Raw genomic sequence first — 26,554 nt, forward strand, 5'->3', positions numbered from 1 at the left:
GCCTTTTCGGCGTGCTACTGACTCCATTTTAAAATGTGTGGTTACTTGCAGCTCTGGCGGCAGCTTAGCCGCCCTCAGGACCGGGACGTCATCAGCACCCTCCTCGCCGACCTTCGATCGATGGCCTTCCGCTTGGCGCCCCCGCTCCCCCCGCCACCCCCGGAGCCCGACTAGATGCTGTGTCACTCCCGGCGTGTGTGCCTTTTTGTTTTTCAAGGCTTGTTGAGCTGTGCCCTCAGCATTAACCCTTCCACTACTTTTCTGTCTGGATCTTGCGTGTATGTGTGTGCGTGTTTGTGTGCTTGAACCTTGTTGGATGTTGGCTTGGGCATTTGCTTTATAATATAAAGCGGGGCGAAAGCCTTTTTCGCTAAAAACAAAGAGCTAATGTTTGAGTTGTGCACTTAATATCAATTTTATGTAAGAGCGATGTACTTTTGACCAATATTTGTTACTAAAAGAGCTAATGTTTGAGTATGTACGTGTGATATTGGTATGTATGATGGACTAGCGTGGATTTGCATGTATTTGAGAGTCCGGGTTTGCGGCATGTCGCTGTGGAGCAGGGCATATGAAGAACGGTCTAAGTGTGTCTACAGACGTGCCAAGACTTTTCCACGGTCATATAAATAACTGGATTTGCTAAATTCGGTTGTAGATGCTGAGTCGTTTGGTCGGTGTTATGGGAAAAGGCCCTCTTGACCCATCTTGAACACCAAATGTCGCCATGTGTGTGTAGGTAGCTATAAAATCGTGAGCTAAATTCAGGCTCAATATCGTGCCGTCTCATAAACATAAAAATTTACGTGCCATGGGAAGTAGTTTGGAACAATATTCATTCTAAGCTTTTCTTTTAATACAGTATAATCAAAGTCACTTATACACACGAGCATATATTCACCCCTATATCCACGCCAACCTGAGACCCCTAGCCACCCCTTCTTTAATATTACTACGAGTCCGCTGCATCCATACATGCATCATGCACTGTGTCCATCTCCTCGACTCGAAACGGGTCAAGTTCCCGAGCTAGGATATACTACTCGTCCAAGTTACGGAAATTCACGTTTTCTGTTTCGGTGTCTCCCACGTCAACCGGAGTACCGCACACGCGAGAAGATAATCGTGAAATCAAATCGATCATGCCGACATGATGGACTAAAACTAGCGCGTCGTACTAGTCTCCTTGTGCGTGTGTTCTAGCTGAGGCCCGACCTCCCGAGGCACAAAGAGAGGTACTAGCAAGAGCCAAGAGGTGCATGCATGCTGTCCCTCGACAGGACCGTCCACCCAACAATGGCGGAAAGTTCTTCTCTGATCCAATCAACGGAAATTAAGGCACAAGATAAGTAAGGAAGAAATCGACCGTTCATAAGACGGCCAACGGTTAACATCATGTACGGACACGTGTGATTAAGCATTTTCCTGACTAAGCATTAGAATGCCCGGTCAATAAAATCAGGAGTACCATACATAGATGAAGTACCCAATAGTCAAGCCAAAGCTCTAGTTGTTGGAGCCGACTGGAGCTTCGATTAGGAAACTAGTGCGTAGAAATAGCATTTCCATAATGTCCTATAAAGATTTAAATCCAAATTCAAAACACAACTTGAGAAATAAAAAATGAAAATTCAGCGCCCATAACACTAGTGGGTTGAATTCATAGTCCAGTTAGCTACTATCTACGTAAAGGTTTTCCTTTTCTCGACATGTGTTTTAAATTTTGATCCAAAAGTACACGCTATATTTTTATACCTGAATTTTAACAGCTTTCAGACACCGATAGTGAGACTACGTGTGGCGTGTGCGCTACAACCCCAGTGTACCAGACATCTTTTTTTAAGCTTGGAACTGTAGAACAATTGCTTTACGGTAATTTTTATATAAATAAAAATGGTCAAATAATTACAAGAGGGGGAATAACAAGAAGAAAAAGAGAAACTAAAGGACACCCAGCCTAACCAATGCCAGTTCTTCCTCACATGATCACATAGTATGGACTCCAAATGCTTGCCTTTAATCCTATGTTGCAGATTTAGAAGATCTTGCTTAAGCAAAAAAAAAAAAGTTCCAAGAAAGAATGGTTGGCACCTCACTTCGGAAGATTTTCCCATTTTCTCTGTATCCACCGCTCCAGCATCCCAATTCCCAAAATGATAATGTCCATTGCAATGTAGTATTTGGTAAGCATGATCTCATGAAATAAAGATATGCCCGTCAACCTATTTTGAAGAATTGATCGCCAACAATCTTGAGCAAGTTGGCAGTCCCAAAACAGCCAAGATGCATGCTCTTGTGTACTTACTACTCCCCCGGTTCCTAAATATTTGTATTTCTAAAGATTTTAAATGGACTATCACATACGGATGCATATAGACATATTTTAGAGTGTAGATTCACTTATTTTGCTTTGTATGTAGTCATTTGTTGAAATCTCTAGAGAAACAAATATTTAAGAACGAAGGGAGTAGATATGTTGTTGACATGATGAATTTTCGGGTAATGGTACCCATATATTGTCCACATTAACAGATGCATAAATACATATAGATATATGAACATCAACTGTCCTCGAGTATAGCATCTGAAACCGCACAACTCAAACCAAACCAAAGCGGACCTTATTCTATGGTACATATTCTCAGCAACTAATACAAATTGAGAGAAATAACGTGGCATGCAGATGTTCATTGCCAGAACGTGGTCCTAAGTACTTGCTCCATATACCCCACAAAAATCTCTCAAAAAATATATATACCCCGCGAAAAAATACTTGTTCCATATTGTTGAGTATATTATGTACGTGTATATTGTGTATAGGGACCACTTTCTGTTTCCTCTGTACAGTTAAGGTTGTGGCCCCTCTCTATACTCATATATACGTGTCTGGTGCATCGATCAATACATCGCGATTGCATAGCCCATAATTTGTCTTTCTATATTGTATCTATCGCAGCACGATCCTAAACATAAGCCGTCGCCGCCGCCGCCGCGCCTCCAGCCGCCGCCGCTGATCACAGCCGCCTCCCACCACCGCGCCTCCCGCCGCTGCCGCGGCCTCTCCAAGCCGCCGCCGCCGTTTGCCGCCCGCTCTTCCACCCCATCCCGCCACCCGCGCCGCTCCTTCCCCGCACCACCACCACCTCCCACCCGTGCTGCTTCCTCGCGCCGCACCCTCCCCCCGCGCCGCACCACGCGCCGCGAAACCCTAACCCTAGCCATGAGTTCTTCCTCCTCCACAGTCTCCAATCCGTTCTCGGTCCCAATGTCACTCTCGTCCGCGACCTCAACATCCATGAGCGCGTCCCGGTGAAGCTTGATCAATCCACCGCCTCCTACTACGATGGAAGCGGTATTTTTCACTGGTGTTCCGCGAGTACCTCCTTCATGGTCACGTCTACGACACCGTGGACTCGGCCCTCATGATCCACGACGAGAAGTGGATGATCCTCGACGCAACCATTATCCGCTGGTTCTACCTCACCATCTCCACCGACCTTTTCCACACCGTGGTGGATGACGACGAAGATGCCCACACCGTCTGGACAAACTCAACGGCCTCTTCACCGACAACAAGCCGCATCACAAGGTCCTTCTCCACGTGAGTTTTATGGGTGCCAGCAGCTTGACTTGTCCATCGACGACTTTTGCATGCGCCTGAAAAAACTTGCCGATGAGCTCCGCGATCTCCGGGAGACGGTCGGCGACGAGCTTCTCATCAGCACCCTCACTGCCGGTCTCAACGAGGATTTTGGAAACGCCACCTCCAACCTCACCCTCATACCGCAACCCACTTTCGCTAAGGTGGTGGCGTACCTCAAGTTGGAGGAGCGCCAAATGAGGATGGCACAGACTTGGGCAACCCACACCGTCCTCATCGCCAGCACCCGCGGGGCCAAGCCTCGCCACCTTCACGCCCAACGCCGACCCAGCCACCGGCGCCCACCTTCCCGCCCGCCCCAGCTGCCCCCTTTCCGCCACCCCAGCCGGCGGCCAATGGAGGGGGTCGATGTGACGGCCGTCGTGGTGGCGGCAAGCACGGGTTTCGGGCGCTCAGGGAGGAGCACGCCCGACCGCTGCAGCAGGCCTACCAGCCGGCCCCGTGGTATGCCGGCCAGAACCCTTGGACCGGCGTTGTCCACGCCTACTCCATGCCGATTCCCCGTGCCCCTGCCCTGGGTATTCTAGGCGCTCGACCACCGTCGCACCAGGCGTACTACGCTGCGCCGCAGCCCTATGCGGCGCCCCATGGCCAGCAGCCGCAGCCAGGCGGGCTGCCGCTGCTGCCCCTGACGGCCCCGCCGGCACCATGGGACCCGGCTCTTCACACCGCCCCCTCACCGTCCAGCTACACCAGCGGCGGCGACTGGTATATTGACACTGGAGCTACCGTACACATGGCCGCTTATCCCGGTAACCTCCACACCTCCTACCCCGTCCACACTTCCGCTCGCATTACCATCGGTGACGGCTCCTCTCTTCCTATCACTCACATAGGTCATGCATATTTTCCGTCTAATTCCACTCCAATATCCATGTCTAATGTCTTAGTTTCTCCTGAGCTTATTTAAAATCTTGTTTCTGTTCGTTCTCTTACACGTGAAAATCATGTTACCGTTGAGTTTGATGAATATGGTTTTTCTGTTAAGGATGCTCGCACCCGGATGGTACTCCACCGATGTGACAGCCCTGATGAGTTCTACCCGATTCACTCCGCCACCTCCACCACCTCCGCCGTCCTTGTCGCTCTCGCCACCGGAGTGGATCTTTGGCACGCTCGCTTGGGTCATCCTAATCCCGCCACCCTTCGTCATATACTTCAGAGTTTTTCTTTCACGTGTAATAAGAACGAGAATCACTCGTGTCATGCATGTCGCCTCGGCAAACATGCTCGTCTCCCGTTTGAGGCTTTTTCTCATGTTGCATCGTACCCGTTTGAGTTAATTCATAGTGATGTTTGGACCTCTCCTGTTGCATGTAATACGGGCTATCTTTATTATGTTGTCATACTTGATGATTTCTCGCATTATGTGTGGACCTTCCCGTTGCGCCGCAAGTCGGATGCTATATCCACTCTCGCCGCCTTCTACTCCTATGTTCTCACGCAGTTTGGTCGTCCCATTCTTGCATTCCAAACAGATAACTAGAAGGAGTTCGACAACCTAGCTGTTTGTACTCTCCTCACCACACATGGCACGACTTTTTGTCTCACCTGCCCGTACACCTCGCAGCAGAACGGTCGCGCTGAGCGTATCCTTCGCACTCTTAATGACTGCATTCAGACTCTCCTCTTTCATGCCAATGTGCCTCCACGCTTTTGGCTTGACGCTCTCGCCACCGCTTCACTCATCATTAACATCCGTCCATGTCGCACTCTGCTACCTCTTGATCACCGCGTTGGTTTTCCCTTGAAGATGAAAGGGTGGTGCAATAAAGCAGCGTAAGTATTTCCCTCAGTTTTTGAGAACCAAGGTATCAATCCACTAGGAGACCACGCGCGAGTCACCTCATACCAACACAAACAAATAAGAACCTCGCAACCAACGCGATAAAGGGGTTGTCAATCCCTTCACGACCACTTGCAAGAGTGAGATCTGATAGAGATGATAATAATAAGATAAGTATTTTTGGTATTTTTATGATATAAATTAAGAGTAAAGATTGCAAAATAAAATAGATTGGAAACTTGTATGATGGAAAATAGACCCGGGGGCCATAGGTTTCACTAGTGGCTTCTCTCAAGATAGCATAAGTATTACGGTGGGTGAACAGATTGTTGTCGAGCAATTGATAGAAAACCGAATAACTATGAGAATATCTAGGTATGATCATGTATATAGGCATCACGTCTGTGACAAGTAGACCGAAACGATTCTGCATCTACTACTATTACTCCACACATTGACCGCTATCCAGCATGCATCTAGAGTATCAAGTTCATAAGAACAGAGTAACACCTTAAGCAAGATGACATGATGTAGAGGGATAAACTCTTGCAATATGATGTAAAACCCATCTTTTTATCCTCGATGGCAACAATACAATACGTGACGTTTCCCTTTCTGTCACTGGGATCGAGCACCGCAAGATTGAACCCAAAGCTAAGCACTTCTCCCATTGCAAGAAAGATCAATCTAGTAGGCCAAACCAAACTGATAATTCGTAGAGACTTGTAAAGATAAACCAATCATACATAAAAGAATTCAGAGAAGATTCAAATATTGTTCATAGATAAATTTAATCATAAATCTACATATCATCGGATCTTGACAAACACACCGCAAAAGAAGATTACATCGAATAGATCTCCAAGAGAATCGAGGAGAACTTTGTATTGAGATCCAAAGAGAGAGAAGAAGCCATCTAGCTACTAGCTATGGTCCCGAAGGTCTGAGGTAAACTACTCACACATCATTGGAGGAGCCATGGAGTTGATGTAGAGGCCCTTCGTGATCGATGCCCCCTCCAACGGAGCTCCGGAAAAGGCCCCAAGATGGGATCTCTTGGGTACATAAGGTTGCGGCGGTGGAAATAGGGTTTCGTGGTGCTCCTGGAAGTTTGCGGGGTACATAGATATATATAGGAGGAAGAAGTAGGTTGGTGGAGCAACGAGGGGCCCACGAGGGTGGAGGGCGCGCTCCCCTACCACGTGGCCGCCTCGTTGATTGCATGACGTCCACTCCAGGTCCTCTGGATCACGTTTGTTCCAAAAATCACGCTCCCGAAGGTTTCATTCTGTTTGGAATCCGCTTGATATTCCTTTTCTATGAAACACTGAAATAGGCAAAAAAAAACAACAATTTGGGCTGGGTCTCCAGTTAATAGGTTAATCCCAAAAATAATATAAAAGTGTAAAAATACGCCCATTAACATCCAAAATAGATAGTATAATAGCATGGAACAATAAAAAATTATAGATACGTTGGAGACGTATCAAGCATTCCCAAGCTTAATTCCTGCTCGACCTCGAGTAGGTAAATGATAAAAACAGAATTTTTGATGTGGAATGCTTCCTAACATATTTCTCAATGTAATTTTCTTTATTATGGCATGAATGTTCAGATCTGAAAGATTCAAGATAAAAGTTTAATATTGACATAAAAATAATAATACTTCAAGCATACTAACTAAGCAATCATGTCTTCTCAAAATAAATGGCCAAAGAAAGTTCATCCCTATAAAATCATATAGTTCATGCTCCATTTTCGTCACACAAGAATGCTCTCATCATGCACAACCCCGATGACAAGCCAAGCAATTGTTTCATACTTTAGTGATCTTAAAAAAATTTCAAGTTTCACGCAATACATGAGCATGAGCCATGTAATAGCACTATGGGTGGAATATAATATAATGAAGGGGGTTATGTGGAGAACACAAAAAAAGGAGAAAGTCTCGCATCGACGCGGCTAATCAATGGGCTAGGGAGATGCCCATCAATTGATGTCAATGCAAGGAGTAGGGATTGTCATGCAACGGATGCACTAGAGCTATAAATGTATGAAAGCTCAACAAAAAAACTAAGTGGGTGTGCATCCAACTTGCTTGCTCACGAAAACCTAGGGCACTTGAGGAAGCCCATTGTTGGAATATACAGGCCAAGTTCTATAATGAAAAATTCCCACTAGTATATGAAAATGACAAAACAAGAGACTCTCTATCATAAAGATCATGGTGCTACTTTGAAGCACAAGTGTGGAAAAAAGGATAGTAGCATTGCCCCCTTTTTTATTTTTTTTATTTTTTGGGCCTTCTTTTTTTTCGGCCTTTCTTTTTCCTTTTTTTATGGGACAATGCTTTATTACTGATAATCATCACACTTCTATTTATTTACAACTCAATGATTACAACTCGATACTAGAACAAGATATGACTCTATGTGAATGCCTCCGGCGGTGTACCGGGATGTGCAATGACTCAAGAGTGACATGTATGAAAAAAAATATGAATGGTGGCTTTGCCATAAATACGATGTCAACTACATGATCATGCAAAGCAATATGACAATGATGATGCGTGTCGTAATAAATGGAACGGTGGAAAGTTCCATGGCAATATATCTCAGAATGGCTATGGAAATGCCATAATAGGTAGGTATGGTGGCTGTTTTGAGGGAGATATAAGGAGGTTTATGTGTGATAGAGCGTATCATATCACGGGGTTTGGATGCACCGGCGAAGTTTGCGCCAACTCTCAATGTGAGAAAGGGCAATGCACGGTACCGAAGAGGCTAGTAATGATGGAAGGGTGAGAGTGCGTATAATCCATGGACTCAACATTAGTCATAAAGAACTCACATACTTATTGCAAAAATCTACAAGTCATCAAAAATCAAGTATTACGCGCATGCTCCTAGGTGGTAGATTGGTAGGAAAAGACCATATCTCATCCCCGACCGCCACTCATAAGGAAGACAATCAAATAACACCTCATGTTTCAAATTTGTTACACAACGTTTACCATACGTGCATGCTACGAGACTTGCAAACTTCAACACAAGTATTCCTCAAATTCACAACTACTCAACTAGCACAACATTTATATCACTATCTCCATATCTCAAAACAATCATCAAGTATCAAACTTCTCTTAGTATTCAATGCACTTATATGAAAGTTTTTATTATGCCTAAAAGCAAATTGCCATGTTGTTCTAAAGGACTCTCAAAATAATATAAGTGAAGCATGAGATATCAATTATTTCTATAAAATAAAACCACCACCGTGCTCTAAAAGATATAGGTGAAGTACTAGAGCAAAAACTATATTGCTCAAAAGATATAAGTGAAGCACATAGAGTATTCTAATAAATTCCAATTCATGTGTGTCTCTCTCAAAAGGTGTGCACAGCAAGGATGATTGTGGTAAACTAAAAAGCAAAGACTCAAAACATACAAGACGCTCCAAGCAAAACACATATCATGTGGCGAATAAAAATATAGCTCCAAGTAAAGTTACCGATGAACGAAGACAAAAGAGGGGATGCCTTCCGGGGCATCCCCAAGCTTAGGCTTTTTGGTGTCCTTGGATTTTACCATGGGGTGCCTTGGGCATCCCCAAGCTTAGGCTCTTGACACTCCTTATTCCATAATCAATCAAATCTTTACCCAAAACTTGAAAACTTCACAACACAAAACTTAAAAGAAAATCTTCGTGAGCTCCGTTAGTAAAAGAAAACAAACCACCACTTCAAGGTACTGTAATGAACTCATTTTTTATTTATATTAGTGTTAAACCTACTGTATTCCAACTTTTCTATGATTTATAAACTCTATTACTAGGCATAGATTCATCAAAATAAGCAAACAACACACGAAAAACAGAATCTGTCAAAAATAGAACAGTATGTAGGAACACCCCAAGCTTTCGCTTTTAGGTGTCCTTAGATTATCTTGGGGTGCCATGGGCATCCCCAAGCTTAGGCTCTTGCCACTCCTTGTTCCATAATCCATCAAATCTACCCAAAACTTGAAAACTTCACAACACAAAACTTAAAGTAGAAAATCTCGTGAGCTCCGTTAGCGAAAGAAAACAAATGACCACTTCAAGGTACTTTAATGAACTCATCCTTTATTTATATGGGTGTTATGCCTACTGTATTACAACTTCTCTATGGTTTATGAACTATTTTACTAGCCATAGATTCATCAAAATAAGCAAACAGCACACGAAAAACAGAATAGTCTGTAGTAATCTGTAGCCAGCGCAAGATCTGGAACCCCCAAAATTTTAAACTAAATTTCTGGACGTGAGGAATTTATCTATTAATCATCTTCAAAAATAATTAACTAAATAACACTTTCCAAATAAAAATGACAGCTGTTCTCGTGAGCGCTAAAGTTTCTGTTTTTTACAGCAAGTTCAACAAGACTTTCCCCAAGTCTTTCCAACGGTTCTACTTGGCACAAACACTAATTAAACACAAAAAACACAACCAAAATAGAGGCTAGATAATTTATTTATTACTAAACAGTATCAAAAAGCAAGGAATAAAAATAAAATTGGGTTGCCTCCCAACAAGCGCTATCGTTTAACGCCCCTAACTAGGCATAACAAGCAAGAATAGATCTAGGTATTGCCATCTTTGGTAGACAATCCATAAGTAGCTCTCATAATAGATTCATAAGGTAATTTAATTTTCTTTCTAGGAAAGTGTTCCATGTATTTCCTTAATGGAAATTGGAATCTAATATTTCCTTCCTTCATATCAATAATTGCACCAATCGTTTTAAGGAAAGGTCTACCAAGAATAATAGGACATGAAGGATTGCAATTTATGTCAAGAACAATAAAATATACGGTCACATAATTCCTATTTGCAACAATAAGAACATCATTAATTCTTCCCATAGGTTTCTTAATAGTGGAATCCGCAAGGTGCAAGTTTAGAGAGCAATCATCGAAATCACGGAAACCTAACAAACCACACAAAGTCTTTGGAATCGTGGAAACACTAGCACCCAAATCACATAAAGCATAGCATTAATGATCTTTAATTTTAATTTTAATAGTTGGTTCCCACTCATCATAAAGTTTTCTAGGGATAGAAACTTCCAATTCAAGTTTTTCTTCATAAGATTGCATCAAGGCACCAACGATATGTTTAGTAAATGCTTTATTTTGACTATAAGCGTGAGGAGAATTTAGCACGGATTGAACACAAGGAAATAAAATCAATCAAAGAGCAATTTTCATATTTAAATTCCTTGAAATCCATAATAGTGGGTTTAGCAACATCTGGGGTTTTAATTTCTTCAATCCCACTTTTATCAAATTTAGCATCAAGATCAAAAGATTCAGAATTCTTGGAACGCCTACTAGGTAAAGGTGGATCATATTCAATCCCATCATTATCAAGATTTAAATTGCAAAACAAAGATTTAATAGGGGACACATCAATAACTTTTAGATCTTCATCATTATTTTCATAGGAACTAGAAGAACACGCTTTTATAAAGACATCTTTCTTAGCACGCATCCTAGCGGTTCTTTCTTTGCACTCATCAATGGAAATTCTCATGGCTTTGAGGGACTCATTGATATCATGCTTAGGTGGAATAGATCTAAGTTTCAAAGAATCAACATCAAGAGAAATTCTATCAACGTTCCTAGCCAAATCATCAATCTTAAGCAATTTTTCTCAATCATAGTATTAAAATTCTTTTGCGAACTAATAAATTCTTTAATATTAGATTCAAAATCAGAGGGCATCTTATTATAATTTCCATAAGAATTGTTGTAGGAATTACCATAATTATTAGAGGATTACTAGGATAAGGCCTAGGGTTGAAATTTCCTCTATACGCGTTATTACCAAAATTGTTCCTACCAACAAAATTCACATCCATAGATTCATTATTATTCTCAATCAAACTAGACAAGGGAATATCATTAGGATCAGAAGAAACACTCTTATTAGCAAATAATTTCATAAGTTCATCCATCTTTCCACTCAAAACATTAATTTCTTCTATCGCATGCACCTTTTTATTAGTAGATCTTTCAGTATGTCATTGAGAATAATTAACCATAATATTATATTGGAGTTTAGTAGCTTCTCCTAAAGTGATTTCCATAAAAGTGCCTCCCGCGGTCGAATCTAAAAGATTTCTAGAAGCAAAATTCAATCCGGCATAAAAAATTTGTATAATCATCCATAAATTTAAACCATGAGTAGGGCAATTACGTATCATTAATTTCATTCTCTCCCAAGCTTGTGAAACATGTTTATGATCAAGTTGCTTGAAGATCATAATATCATTTCTGAGAGAGATGATCTTAGCAGGAGGAAAATACTTAGAGATAAAAGCATCTTTGCACTTGTTCCATGAATCAATACTATTTTTAGGCAAAGACGAAAACCAAGCTTTAGCATGATCTCTAAGCAAAAAAGGAAATAGCTTCAATTTAACAATATCATTATCCACATCTTTCTTCTTTTGCATGTCACACAAATCAACGAAGCTATTTAGATGGGTAGCGGCATCTTCACTAGGAAGGCCGGAGAATGGATCTTTCATAACAAGATTCAGCAAAGCAACATTAATTTCACAAGATTCAGCATCGGTAAGAGGAGCAATCGGAGTGCTAATAAAATCATTGTTGTTGGTGTTGGTGAAGTCACACAATTTAGTATTATCTTGAGCCGCAAGCAAACTAACACACAAGCAAACAAAAAGCAAGCGGGCAAAAAGAGGCAAATAGAGGGAGGATAGAGAGAGAGAGGGCAAATAAAACGGCAAGGGTGAAGTGGGGGAGAGAAAAACGAGAGGCAAATGGAAAATAATGTAATGCGGGAGATAAGGGTATGTGATGGGTACTTGGTATGTTGACTTTTGCGTAGACCTCTCCGGCAACGGCGCCAGAAATCCTTCTTGCTATCTATTTTAGCACTGCATTGGTTTTCCCCGAAGAGGAAGGGATGATACAACAAAGCAGCGTAAGTATTTCCCTCAGTTTTTGAGAACCAATGTATCAATCCAGTAGGAGGCTACACGCGAGTCCCTCGCACCTGCACAAAACAAATAAATCCTCGCAACCAACGCAAATAGGGGTTGTCAATCCCTATAGGGCCACTTACGAGAGTGAGATCTGGTAGATATGATAAGATAATATTTTTGGTATTTTTATGATAAAGATGCAAAGTAAAATAAAGGAAAAGTAAATAGCAAAGTAAATAACTGAGTAGTAGGAGATTGATATGATAAAGATACACCCGGGGGCCATAGGTTTCACTAGTGGCCTCTCTCGAGAGCATAAGTATTCTACGGTGGGTGAACAAATTACTGTTGAGCAATTGACAGAATTGAGCACAGTTATGAGAATATCTAGGTATGATCATGTATATAGGCATCACGTCTGAGACAAGTAGACCGACTCCTGCCTGCATCTACTACTATTACTCCACTCATCGACCGCTATCCAGAATGCATCTAGAGTATTAAGTTAAAAACAGAGTAACGCCTTAAGCAAGATGACATGATGTAGAGGGATAGACTCATGCAATATGAAGAAAACCCCATCTAGTTATCCTCGATGGCAACAATACAATACGTGCCTTGCTGCCCTTACTGTCACCGGGAAAGGACACCGCAAGATTGAACCCAAAGCTAAGCACTTCTCCCATTGCAAGAAAGATAAATCTAGTAGGCCAAACCAAACTGATAATTCGAAGAGACTTGCAAAGATAACCAATCATAAATAAAAGAATTCAAAGAAAATTCAAATATTATTCATAGATAGACTTGATCATAAACCCACAATTCATCGGTCTCAACAAACACACCGCAAAAAGAAGATTACATCGAATGGATCTCCACAAGAGAGGGGGAGAACATTGTATTGAGATCCAAAAAGAGAGAAGAAGCCATCTAGCTACTAACTATGGACCCGTAGGTCTGAAGTAAACTACTCACACTTCATCGGAAGGGCTATGGTGTTGATGTAGAAGCCCTTCGTGATCGATGCCCCCTCCGGCGGAGCTCCGGAACATGCTCCAAGATGGGATCTCGTGGATACAGAAAGTTACGGCGGTGGAATTAGGGTTTTGGCTCCGTATCTGATCGTTTGGGGTACGTGGGTATATATAGGAGGAAGAAGTACGTCGGTGGAGCAACAGGGGGGCCACGAGGGTGGAGGGCGCACCGGGGGGTAGGCGCGCCCCCTACCTAGTGGCCTCCTGTTACGTGGCTTAACGTAGGGTCCAAGTCTCCTGAGTTGTATTCGATGAGAATATCACGTTCCCGAAGGTTTCATTCCGTTTGGACTCCGATTGATATTCCTTTTCTTCGAAACCCTAAAATAGGCAAAAACAACAACAATTCTGGGCTGGGCCTCCGGTTAATAGGTTAGTCCCAAAAATAATATAAAAGTGGATAATAAAGCCCAATAATGTCCAAAACAGTAGATAATATAGCATTGAGCAATCAAAAATTATAGATACGTTGGATACGTATCACGCGCCCAGGGGGTGGGCGCGCCCCCTGCCTCGTGGCCGCCCCGTTGATTGCTTGACATCCACTCCAGGTCCTCTGGATCACGTTTGTTCCAAAAATCATGTTCCCGGAGCTTTCATTCCGTTTGGACTCCGTTTGATATTCCTTTTCTACGAAACACTGAAATAGGCAAAAAGCAACAATTTGGGCTGGGCCTCCGGTTAATAGGTTGGTCCCAAAAATAATATAAAAGTGTAAAAATAAGCCAATTAACATTCAAAATAGATAATATAATAGCATGAAACAATTAAAAATTATAGATACGTTGGAGACGTATCACACTCGCGGGAACTTTGTGTTGGGGACGTAGCAATAATTCAAAATTTTCCTACGTGTCACCAAGATCAATCTATGGAGTCATCTAGCAACGAGGGAGGAGTGGATCTACATACCCTTGTAGATCGCACACGGAAGCGTTCAAGAGAACGGGGTTGATGGAGTCGTACTCGTCGTGATCCAAATCACCGATGATCCTAGCGCCGAACGGACGGCACCTCCGCGTTCAACACACGTACGGAGCAGCGACGTCTCCTCCTTCTTGATCCAGCAAGGGGGAAGGAGAGGTTGATAGAGATCCAACAGCACGACGGCGTGGTGGTGGAAGTAGCGGGATTCCAACAGGGCTTCGCCAAGCGCTGCGGGAGGAGGGAGATGTGTCATGGGAGGGAGAGGGAGGCGCCAGGGCTTAGGTATGGTTGCCCTCCCTTCCCCCCACTATATATAGGGCCAAGGGAGAGGGAGGAGGGCGTAGCCTTGCCCCTTCCTCCAAGGAAGGGTGCGGCCAAGGGGGGGAGGAGTCCATCCTCCCCAAGGCACCTCGGAGGTGCCTTCCCCCTTTAGGACTCTCCCTTTTCCTCTACTCTTGGTGCATGGCCCTCTTGGGGCTGGTGCCCTTGGCCCATATAGGCCAAGGCGCACCCCCTACAGCCCATGTGGCCCCCCGGGGTAGGTGGCCCCACTCGGTGGACCCCCGGGCCCCTTCCGGTGGTCCCGGTACAATACCGATGACCCCGAAACTTGTCCCGATGCCCGAAATAGCACTTCCTCTATATAATTCTTTACCTCCGGACCATTCCAGAACTCCTAGTGACGTCCGGGATCTCATCCGGGACTCCGAACAACTTTCGGGTTAGCGCATACTAATATCTCTATAACCCTAGTGTCACCGAACCTTAAGTGTGTAGACCCTACGGGTTCGGGAGACATGCAGACATGACCGAGACGACTCTCCGGTCAATAACCAACAGCGGGATCTGGATACCCATGTTGGCTCCCACATGTTCCACAATGATCTCATCGGATGAACCACGATGTCAAGGACTTAATCAATCCCGTATACAATTCCCTTTGTCTATCGGTACGATACTTGCCCGAGATTCGATCGTCGGTATCCTGATACCTTGTTCAATCTCGTTACCGGCAAGTCTCTTTACTCGTTCCGTAACACATCATCCCGTGATCAACTCCTTGATCACATTGTGCACATTATGATGATGTCCTACCGAGTGGGCCCAGAGATACCTCTCCGTTTACACGGAGTGACAAATCCCAGTCTCGATTCGTGGCAACCCAACAGACACTTTCGGAGATACCTGTAGTGTACCTTTATAGCCACCCAGTTACGTTGTGACGTTTGGCACACCCAAAGTATTCCTACGGTATCCGGGAGTTGCACAATCTCATGGTCTAAGGAAATGATACTTGACATTAGAAAAGCTTTAGCGAACGAACTACACGATCCTTGTGCTAGGCTTAGGATTGGGTCTTGTCCATCACATCATTCTCCTAATGATGTGATCCCGTTATCAACGACATCCAATGTCCATGGTCAGGAAACCGTAACCATCTATTGATTAACGAGCTAGTCAACTAGAGGCTTACTAGGGACATGGTGTTGTCTATGTATCCACACATGTATCTGAGTTTCCTATCAATACAATTCTAGCATGGATAATAAACGATTATCATGAGCAAGGAAATATAATAATAACCAATTTATTATTGCCTCTAGGGCATATTTCCAACAGTCTCCCACTTGCACTAGAGTCAATAATCTAGTTCACATCGCCATGTGATTAACACTCACAGATCACATCGCCATGTGACCAACATCCAAAGAGTTTACTAGTGTCACTAAACTAGTTCACATCATCATGTGATTAAGACTCAATGAGTTCTGGGTTTGATCATGTTTTGCTTGTGAGAGAGGTTTTAGTCAACGGGTCTGAATCTTTCAGATTCGTATGTACTTTGCAAATTTCTATGTCATCTTGTAGATGCAACTACTACGCTACATTTGGAGCCGTTTCAAATAAGTGTTCTACTTGGAGTTATTCTAAATTGTTGCTCCATTATACGTATCTGGTATCTCTACTCAGAGCTATCCGGATAGGTGTTAAGCTTGCATTGTCGTAACTCTTTACGTCGAACTCTTTATCACCTCCATAACCGAGAAAATTCCTTAGTCCACTAGTTACTAAGGATGACTTTGACCGCTGTACTGTGATCCATTCTTGGATCACTCTTGTACCCCTTGACTGACTCATGGCAAGGCACACTTCAGGTGCGGTACACAGCATAGCATACTGTAGAGCCTATGTCTTAAGCATAGGGGACGACCTTCGTCCTTTCTCTCTATTCTGCCGTGGTCGAGCTTTAAGTCTTAACTTCATACCTTATAACTAGGCAAGAACTCCTTCTTTGACTGATCCATCTTGAACACCTTCAAGATCATGTCAAGGAATGTGCTCATTTGAAAGTACCATTAAGCGTTTTGATCTATCCTTATAGATCTCGATGCTCAATGTTCAAGTAGCTTGATCCAGGCTTTCCATTGAAAAACACTTTCCAAATAACCCTATATGCTTTCCAGAAATTCTACGTCATTTCTGATCCATAATATATCAACAACATATACTCATCAGAAATTCTATAGTGCTCCCACTCACTTTGGAAATACAAGTTTCTCATAAACTTTGTATAAACCCAAAATCTTTGATCATCATCAAAGCATACATTCCAACTCCGAGATGCTTACTCCAGTCCCTAGAAGGATTGCTGGAGCTTTGCATACTTATTAGCATTTTTCAGGATTGACAAAACCTTTCCTCAAAAACGTCGAGGAAACAATGTTTTGACATCCTATCTGCAAGATTTCATAAATAATGCAGTAATCGCTAATATAATTCCAACAAACTCTTAGCATCGCTACGAGTGAGAAAGTCTCATCGTAGTCAACTCCTTGAACTTGTCGGAAAACATCTTAACGACAAGTCGAGCTTTCTTAATGGTGACATTTACCATCATTAGCCGTCTTCCTTTTAAAATCCATATGTACCTAACAGCCTTACGACCATCAAGTTGTTCAGCCAAAGTCTACACTTTGTTTTCATACATGGATCCTCTCTCGGATTTTATGGCGTCGAGCCATTTATCGGAATCCGGGTCCACCATCGCTTCTCCATAGCTTGTAGGTTCATTGTTGTCTAGCAACATGACTTCCAAGACAGGATTACGTACCACTCTGAAGTAGTACGCATCCTTGTCATCCCACGAGGTTTGGTAGTGACTTGATCTGAAGTTTCATGATCACTATCATAAGCTTCCACTTCAATTGGTGTAGGTGCCACAGGAACAACTTCCTGTGCCCTGCCACACACTAGTTGAAGAGACGGTTCAACAACCTTATCAAGTCTCCACCATCCTCCCACTCAATTCTTTCGAGAGAAACTTTTCCTCGAGAAAGGACCCGATTCTAGAAACAATCCCTTATTGCTTTCGGTTCTGAGACAGGAGGTATACCCAACTGTTTTGGGTGTCCTATGAAGATGCATTTATCCGCTTTGGGTTTGAGCTTATCATCCTGAAACCTTTTCACATAAGCGTCGCAGCCCCAAACTTTTAAGAAATGACAGCTTAGGTTTGTCTAAACCATAGTTCATACGGTGTCATCTCATCGGAATTACGTGGTGCCCTATTTAAAGTGAATGTGGTTGTCTCTAATGCCTAACCCATAAACTATCGTGGTAATTCGATAAGAGACATCATGGTATGCATCATATCCAATAGGGTGCAGTTATGATGTTCGGACACACCATCACACTATGGTGTTCCAGGCTGTATTGGTTGTGAAACAATTTCCACAATGTCTTAATTCTGTGCCAAACTCGTAGTTCAGATATTCATCTCTATGATCATATCATAGATCTTTTATCCTCTTGTCACGACGATCTTTCAACTTCACCCTGAAATTACTTGAACCTTTCAATAATTCAGACTCATGATTCATCAAGTAAATATAGTCAACATCTACTCAAATCATCTGTGAAGTAAGAACATAACGATATCCACTACATGCCTCAGCACTCATTGGATTGCACACATCAAAATGTATTACTTCCAACAAGTTGCTTTCTACTTCCATTTTACTGAAAACGAGGCTTTCAGTCATCTTGCCCATGTGGTATGAATTGCAAGTCTCAAGTGAGTCCAAATGGTCCATTTGCATGGAGTTTCTTCATGCATATACACCAATAGACATGGTTCACATGTCTCAAACTTTTCAAAAACGAGTGAGCCCAAAGATCCATCAACATGGAGCTTCTTCATGCGTTTTATACCGATATGACTTAAGTGGCAGTGCCACAAGTAGGTGGTACTATCATTACTATCTTTTGGCATGAACATGTGTATCACTACGATCGAGATTCAATGAACCATTCATTTTAGGTGCAAGACCATTGAAGGTATTATTCAAATAAACAGAGTAACCATTATTCTCCTTAAATGAATAACCGTATTGCGATAGACATAATCCAATTATATCTATGCTCAACGCAAACACCAATCTCGATGGTAGAGGGAGCGTGCGATGCTTGATCATATTAACATTGGAAACACTTCCAACACATATCGTCAGCTCACCTTTAGCTAGTCTCCGTTTATTCCGTAGCTTTTATTTCGAGTTACTAACACTTAGCAACCGAACTGGTATCTAATACCCTGGTGCTACTAGGAGTACTAGTAAAGTACACATCAACACAATGTATATCCAATATACTTCTATCGACCTTGCCAGCCTTCTCATCTACCAAGTATCTAGGGTAATTCTGCTCCAGTGGCTGTTCCCCTTATTATAGAAGCACTTAGTCTCGGGTTTGGGTTCAACCTTGGGTTTCTTCACTAGAGCAGCAGCTGATTTGCCGTTTCATGAAGTATCCCTTCGTGCCCTTGCCCTTCTTGAAACTAGTGGTTTCACCAACCATCAACAATTGATGCTCCTTCTTGATTTCTACTTTTGTGGTGTCAAACATCGCGAATATCTCAAGGATCATCATATATGTCCCTGATATATTATAGTTCATCACAAAGCTCTAGCAGCTTGGTGGTAATGACTTCGGAGAACCATCACTATTTCATCTGGAAGATCAACTCCCACTCGATTCAAGTGATTGTTGTACTCAGACAATCTGAGCACAAGTTCAACAATTGAGCTTTTCCCCCTTAGTTTGCAGGCTAAGAAAATCGTCGGAGGTCTTATACCTCTTGACGTGGGCACGAGCCTGAAATCCCAATTTCAGTCCTCGAAACATCTCATATGTTTCGCGACGTTTCAAAACGTTTTCGGTGCCTCAATTCTAAACCGTTTAACTGAACTATCACGTAGTTATCAAAATGTGTATGTCAGATGTTCGCAACATCCACAGACAACTTTCGAGGTTCAGCACACTGAGCGGTGCATTAAGGACATAAGCCTTCTATGAAGCAATGAGGACAATCCTCAGTTTACGGACCTAGTCCACATAATTGCTACTATCAACTTTCAACTAAATTTTCTCTAGGAACATATCTAAACAGTAGAACTGAAGCGTGTGCTACAACATAATTTGCGAAGACCTTTTGACTATGTTCAGGATAATTAAGTTCATCTTATGAACTCCCACTCAGATAGACATCCCTCCAGTCATCTAAGTGATTACATGATCCAAGTCAACTAGGCCGTGTCCGATCATCACGTGAGACGGACTAGTCATCATCGGTGAACATCTTCATGTTGATCGTATCTACCATACGACTCATGCTCGACCTTTCGGTCTCTTGTGTTCCGAGGCCATGTCTGTACATGCTAGGCTCGTCAAGTTAACCCTAAGTGTTTTGCATGTGTAAAACTGTCTTACACCCGTTGTATGTGAACGTAAGGATCTATCACACCCGATCATCACGTGGTGCTTCGAAACGACGAACTTTAGCAACGGTGCACAGTTAGGGGAGAACACATTCTTGAAATTGTAATGAGGGATCATCTTATTTACTACCGTCGTTCTAAGCAAATAAGATGTATAAACATCATATGCAATCAAATAATAGTGACATGATATGGCCAATATCATATAGCTCCTTTGATCTCCATCTTGGGGCTCCATGATCATCTTGTCACCGGCATGACACCATGATCTCCATCATCATGATCTCCATCATTGTGTCTTCTTGAAGTTGTCTCGTCATCTATTACTTCTACTACTATGGCTAACGCTTTAGTAATAAAGTAAAGTAATTACATGACGTTTAAGTTGACACGCAGGTCATAAATAAATAAAGACAACTCCTATGGCTCCTGCCGGTTGTCATACTCATTGACATGCAAGTCGTGATTCCTATTACAAGAACATGATCATCTCATACATCACATATATCATTCATCACATCCTTTGGCCATATCACATCACATAGCATACCCTGCAAAAACAAGTTAGACGTCATCTAATTGTTATTTGCATGTTTTACGTGGCTGCTATGGGTTTCTAGCAAGAACGTTTCTTACCTACGCAAAAACCACAACGTGATATGCCAATTGCTATTTACCCTTCACAAGGACCCTTTTCATCAAATCCGATCCGACTAAAGTGGGAGAGACAGACACCCGCTAGCCACCTTATGCAACTAGTGCATGTCAGTCGGTGGAACCAGTCTCACGTAAGAGTACGTGTAAGGTCGGTCCGGGCCGCTTCATCCCACAATACCGTCGAATCAAGATAAGACTAGTAACGGCAAGCATATTGAACAAAATCAACGCCCACAACTTCTTTGTGTTCTACTCGTGCATAGAATCTACGCATAGACCTAGCTCATGATGCCACTGTTGGGGAACGTAGCAATAATTCAAAATTTTCCTACGTGTCACCAAGATCAATCTATGAAGTCATCTAGCAACGAGGGAGGAGTGGATCTACATACCCTTGTAGATCGCACGCGGAAGCGTTCAAGAGAACGGGGTTGATGGAGTCGTACTCGTCGTGATCCAAATCATCGATGATCCTAGCGCCGAACGGACGGCACCTCCGCGTTCAACACACGTACGGAGCAACGACGTCTCCTCCTTCTTGATCTAGCAAGGGGGAAGGAGAGGTTGATGGAGATCCAACAGCACGACGGCGTGGTGGTGGATGTAGCGGGATTCCAACAGGGCTTCGCCAAGCGCTGCGGGAGGAGGGAGATGTGTCATGGGAGGGAGAGGGAGGCGCCAGGGCTTAGGTATGGTTGCCCTCCCTTCCCCCCACTATATATAGGGCCAAGGGAGAGGGAGGAGGGCGCAGCCTTGCCCCTTCCTCCAAGGAAGGGTGCGGCCAAGGGGGGGGGGAGGAGTCCATCCTCCCCAAGGCACCTCGGAGGTGCCTTCCCCCTTTAGGACTCTCCCTTTTCCTCTACTCTTGGCGCATGGGCCTCTTGGGGCTGGTGCCCTTGGCCCATATAGGCCAAGGTGCACCCCCTACAGCCCATGTGGCCCCCGGGGTAGGTGGCCCCACCCGGTGGACCCCCGGGACCCTTCCGGTGGTCCCGGTACAATACCGATGACCCCGAAACTTGTCCCGATGCCTGAAATAGCACTTCCTATATATAATTCTTTTCCTCCGGACCATTCCGAAACTCCTCGTGACATCCGGATCTCATCCGGGACTCCGAAAAACTTTCGGGTTACCGCATACTAATATCTCTATAACCCTAGTGTCACCGAACCTTAAGTGTGTAAACCCTACGGGTTCGGGAGACATGCAGACATGACCGAGATGACTCTCCGGTCAATAACCAGCAGCGGGATCTGGATACCCATATTGGCTCCCACATGTTCCACGATGATCTCATCGGATGAACCACGATGTCAAGGACTTAATCAATCCCGTATACAATTCCCTTTGTCTATCGGTACGATACTTGCCCGAGATTCGATCGTCGGTATCCCGATACCTTGTTCAATCTCGTTATCGGCAAGTCTCTTTACTCGTTCTGTAACACATCATCCCGTGATCAACTCCTTGATCACATTGTGCACATTATGATGATGTCCTCCGAGTGGGCCCAGAGATACCTCTCCGTTTACATGGAGTGACAAATCCCAGTCTCGTTTCGTGCCAACCCAACAGACACTTTCGGAGATACCTGTAGTGTACCTTTATAGCCACCCAGTTATGTTGTGACGTTTGGCACACCCAAAGTATTCCTACGGTATCCGGGAGTTGCACAATCTCATGGTCTAAGGAAATGATACTTGACATTAGAAAAGCTTTAGCGAACGAACTACACGATCCTTATGCTAGGCTTAGGATTGGGTCTTGTCCATCACATCATTCTCCTAATGATGTGATCCCGTTATCAACGACATCCAATGTCCATGGTCAGGAAACCGTAACCATCTATTGATTAACGAGCTAGTCAACTAGAGGCTTACTAGGGACATGGTGTTGTCTATGTATCCACACATGTATCTGAGTTTCCTATCAATACAATTCTAGCATGGATAATAAACGATTATCATGAACAAGGAAATATAATAATAACCAATTTATTATTGCCTCTAGGGCATATTTCCAACACTTTGCACCTCATCACCTCCTCTTCGGTGCATCACCCTCTTATGATGAGCTTCGCATCTTCGGTTGTCTTTGCTACCCTAGCATCACCGCCACTGCGCCTCATAAGCTTGCATCCCGCTGCGTCGCCTGCATCTTTCTCGGCTACCCACCTAACACTAAGGGCTACCGCTGCTATGATCCTGACATCGTGTTTTCACCTCCCGACACGTTTATTTTGATGAGAAGGTGTTTCCGTTTCAGCAGTAGGTACCCCTCGTCGCCCCGTCGCCGCTGGCCACCGGCGTCCCTTCGGCGACTTCATCAGGTGGAAGGCCCCGCCTAGCTCTCGGACCGCCTCCAGGCTTTGGCGGTCCTCGCGCCGTGGGACGAGCTACGTCTCGCGCCCCCACGCTGGCGTCTGCCCTCTCGGCCTCTTCGGCCGACCACGACGCCTCGGCCGGCGCTCACCCTTCACCCGCTGCCCCGACTCGGGCGCCGCGGGCTTGGGCGCCGCGGGCTCGGCGGCCTCGGCCGCCGCCTCGCCGGCTGCCGGCTGCCTCGGCACCCACCTCGCCGCCCACTCCGGTGTTACCATCTGGCCCCGTCACCCGGGTTAGGACCGGTGTTCATCGTCCGAGCCTGCAGTACTCGAGCGATGAGTTCCTCCTCGCCACCTCCACCGCGGAGCCGTCTCCTCTTCCCGCATCTGCTTGTGTAGCCCTTCGTGATCCTCACTGGCTTGCGGCGATGCAGGAAGAGTTCGACGCTCTCCAACGAAACCATACCTGGACACTGGTTCCCTGGCCTCCTTGCGCCAATGTCATCACCGGCAAGTGGGTCTTTCGCCACAAGACCCGCTCGGATGGTACACTTGAGCGCTACAAGAGGGTGATTCATGGTTTTCGACAGCGCGCTGGAGTTGACTTCACTGAGACGTTTGCCCCGGTTGTTAAACCGGGCACGATCCGCACCGTCCTCCAGCTTGCGGTGTCCCGAGGCTGGCCAGTTCACCAGATGGATGTCTCCAACGCCTTCCTCCACGGCCATGTTGAGGAGCAGGTTTATTCTGTGCAGCCCACCGGTTTCGTCGACGCATCTCTTCCTGGCCATGTGTGTTTGCTGTCCCGGTCTCTATACGGGCTCAAGCAAGCACCCCGAGCCTGGTACCAGTGGATCGTCAGGTTTCTTCAGACACTGGGCTTCAGCGTCACTCACTCGGATGCCTCACTATTTGTCTATCACCACGGTGACACGACTGCATACTTGCTCCTCTACGTCAATGACATTATCCTGACGGCCTCCTCCGCAGCTCTTCTTCAGCAGATTACTCTTCGGCTGTGTGACGAGTTTTCCATCAAGGACTTGGGTGCTCTACATTATTTCCTTGGCATTGAGGTTGTTCAACGACCGGACGGCTTCTTTCTTTATTAGCAGAAGTATGCGCACGAGCTCCTTGAGCGTGCTGGCATGCTCAGCTGTCACCATGTTGCTACTCCTGTTGACACGAAGGCCAAGGTTTCTGCTCTTGAGGGCTCGCTAGCGTCGGATGCTCCCTTCTACCGGTCCATCGTCGGTGCTCTTCAGTATCTGAATCTCACCAGACCGGATCTCCAGTATGCTGTTCAGCAGGTGTTCCTCCACATGCATGCCCCTCGTGACTCCCATTGGACTCTCGTGAAGCGGATTCTTCGTTACATTCGCGACATGATGACTCTTGGGCTCACCCTCACAGCGTCCACTTCTCTGGAGATGGTGGCCTACTTCGACGTGGACTGGGCCGGCTGCCCCGACACCCGTCGATCTACCTCTGGCTACTGCGTTTACCTCGGTCCTTCACTCGTCTCGTGGTCGTCCAAGCGACAACCCACGGTTTCACGCTCCAGCGCGGAGGCTGAGTACCGAGTTGCAGCTAACGTTGTTGCCGAGTGCATCTGGATATGACAGTTACTTCAGAAGCTGCATCACGACGTCTCCCAGGCTACGGTTGTCTACTGCGACAATGTTTCTACGGTGTACCTCTCCACCAACCCCGTTCATCATCGCCGGACTAAGCACATTGAGTTGGACATTCACTTTGTGCGTGAGCAGGTGGCCCTTGGACGTATTCAGGTTCTCCATGTTCCGACTGCACAACAGTTCGCCGATGTGATGACGAAGAAACTGGCGACTTCCACCTTCGAGGAGTTTCATTCCAGTCTTTGCGTGACTGGCGCCGCTTCGACGCGGGGGGGGGGGGGGGGGGGTGTTGAGTATATTATGTACGTGTATATTGTGTATATGGCCCACCTCCTGTTTCCTCTGTATAGTGGAGGTTGTGGCCCCCCTCTATACTCATATATACATGCCTGATGCACCGATCAATACATCGCGATTACACAACCCATAACTTGTCCTTCTACACATATACACCAACAACAAACTGTCAGCATATTTCCTACAGATGCAAGTACTTGTTTCACTAGACAGGCTTATGATATTTCCTAGAATAATTTTACCTACATCATGTTAACTTGCCAGCATATGCCGGACTTGATATGACAGAGCATCTGTTCTGTTTAACCCTCCACCATAATGAGAATCTTAGTCCAATAATGGAAGGATCATTCGTGTAATTCCAAGTAGATTTTAGATCGACTCATCAGAGTGGATATTCTTACACATAGAACCAGCATTTTCTTCCGGGGACGGGCTCATATGCGTGTATACGTGTGTAATTACGTGTGCATATGTGCACTTTTTTCTTTGTGGCCCATTTTTTATTCTGGAGCTACCAACAATAAATACTGTTGAGGTAGCAGTAAGTAGCAAAGTGGGTGCGCTGGTAGATTGAAATGCTATATCCGAATAATTGTTTACTAGTGGATAAGCTAAGGCGCAGCCATATCCAGGAAGGAGTATGGAATTTTGAGGACACTCAACCCTCCAATCATGGAATCGGAAGAAATGGCCATAGTGGGAGAAGCACCCCCCCCCCCCCCTCCCCCTAGCTAGGCATGGCCTCTGTTGGTAGCACTTGGTAGACGTCAGCCTGTCAAAATAATGAAGTCATCCCAAATCAACTTATCAGCTAAAAACGTTTTTTCGAAAAGCGAGAAATAAAAGAACTACCTCCTCCTTCTGATATTTTTCTTTCTCTTTTGCGGGGTCTCCTTTTTTTAGGGGTGCGAGGTCTCCTTCTGGTTTTGATGCCTTGCACTGTGCATCTTCCTCCTCCTTATCACTAGCTACACCATCGTAGACCACAATTATCTTGTGATGATATAATTGAATAGGATTAAACTATTCAGTGTATAATCCTACCAAACAATATTTAGATAGATTTATATATAATTCCGTACGATCCAGATAGATCTTTGCTGGTGCATTATTGGTTGATATAGCTAAATTCAGACAAGGTCTATGGTGTGCTATATGGGTTGGTATATCTAAATTCAGATTAGTTTGATGCATGATTGGACTGCTTTTTGTAAATTTCGGACCGACGTTGGACTGTTTTCTGTACAGTTGTAGCATTTCAAAAGTACATGAACAGCAAAAAAGATTGCATATAAAACCTTAGGATTCATGAACAACTACTTAGACAACTTAGGGCTCATAAAATCAAGTATTTAACAAAACCTACCACATCCCACTCAGCAGCAGCAGCAACAACAACAACAACAACAACAACAACAACAACAACAAAGCCTTTAGTCCCAAACAAGTTGGGGTAGGC

Source organism: Triticum aestivum, chromosome 4A (genome assembly GCF_018294505.1).
Source record: "Triticum aestivum cultivar Chinese Spring chromosome 4A, IWGSC CS RefSeq v2.1, whole genome shotgun sequence".
Classification (NCBI taxonomy): domain Eukaryota; kingdom Viridiplantae; phylum Streptophyta; class Magnoliopsida; order Poales; family Poaceae; genus Triticum; species Triticum aestivum.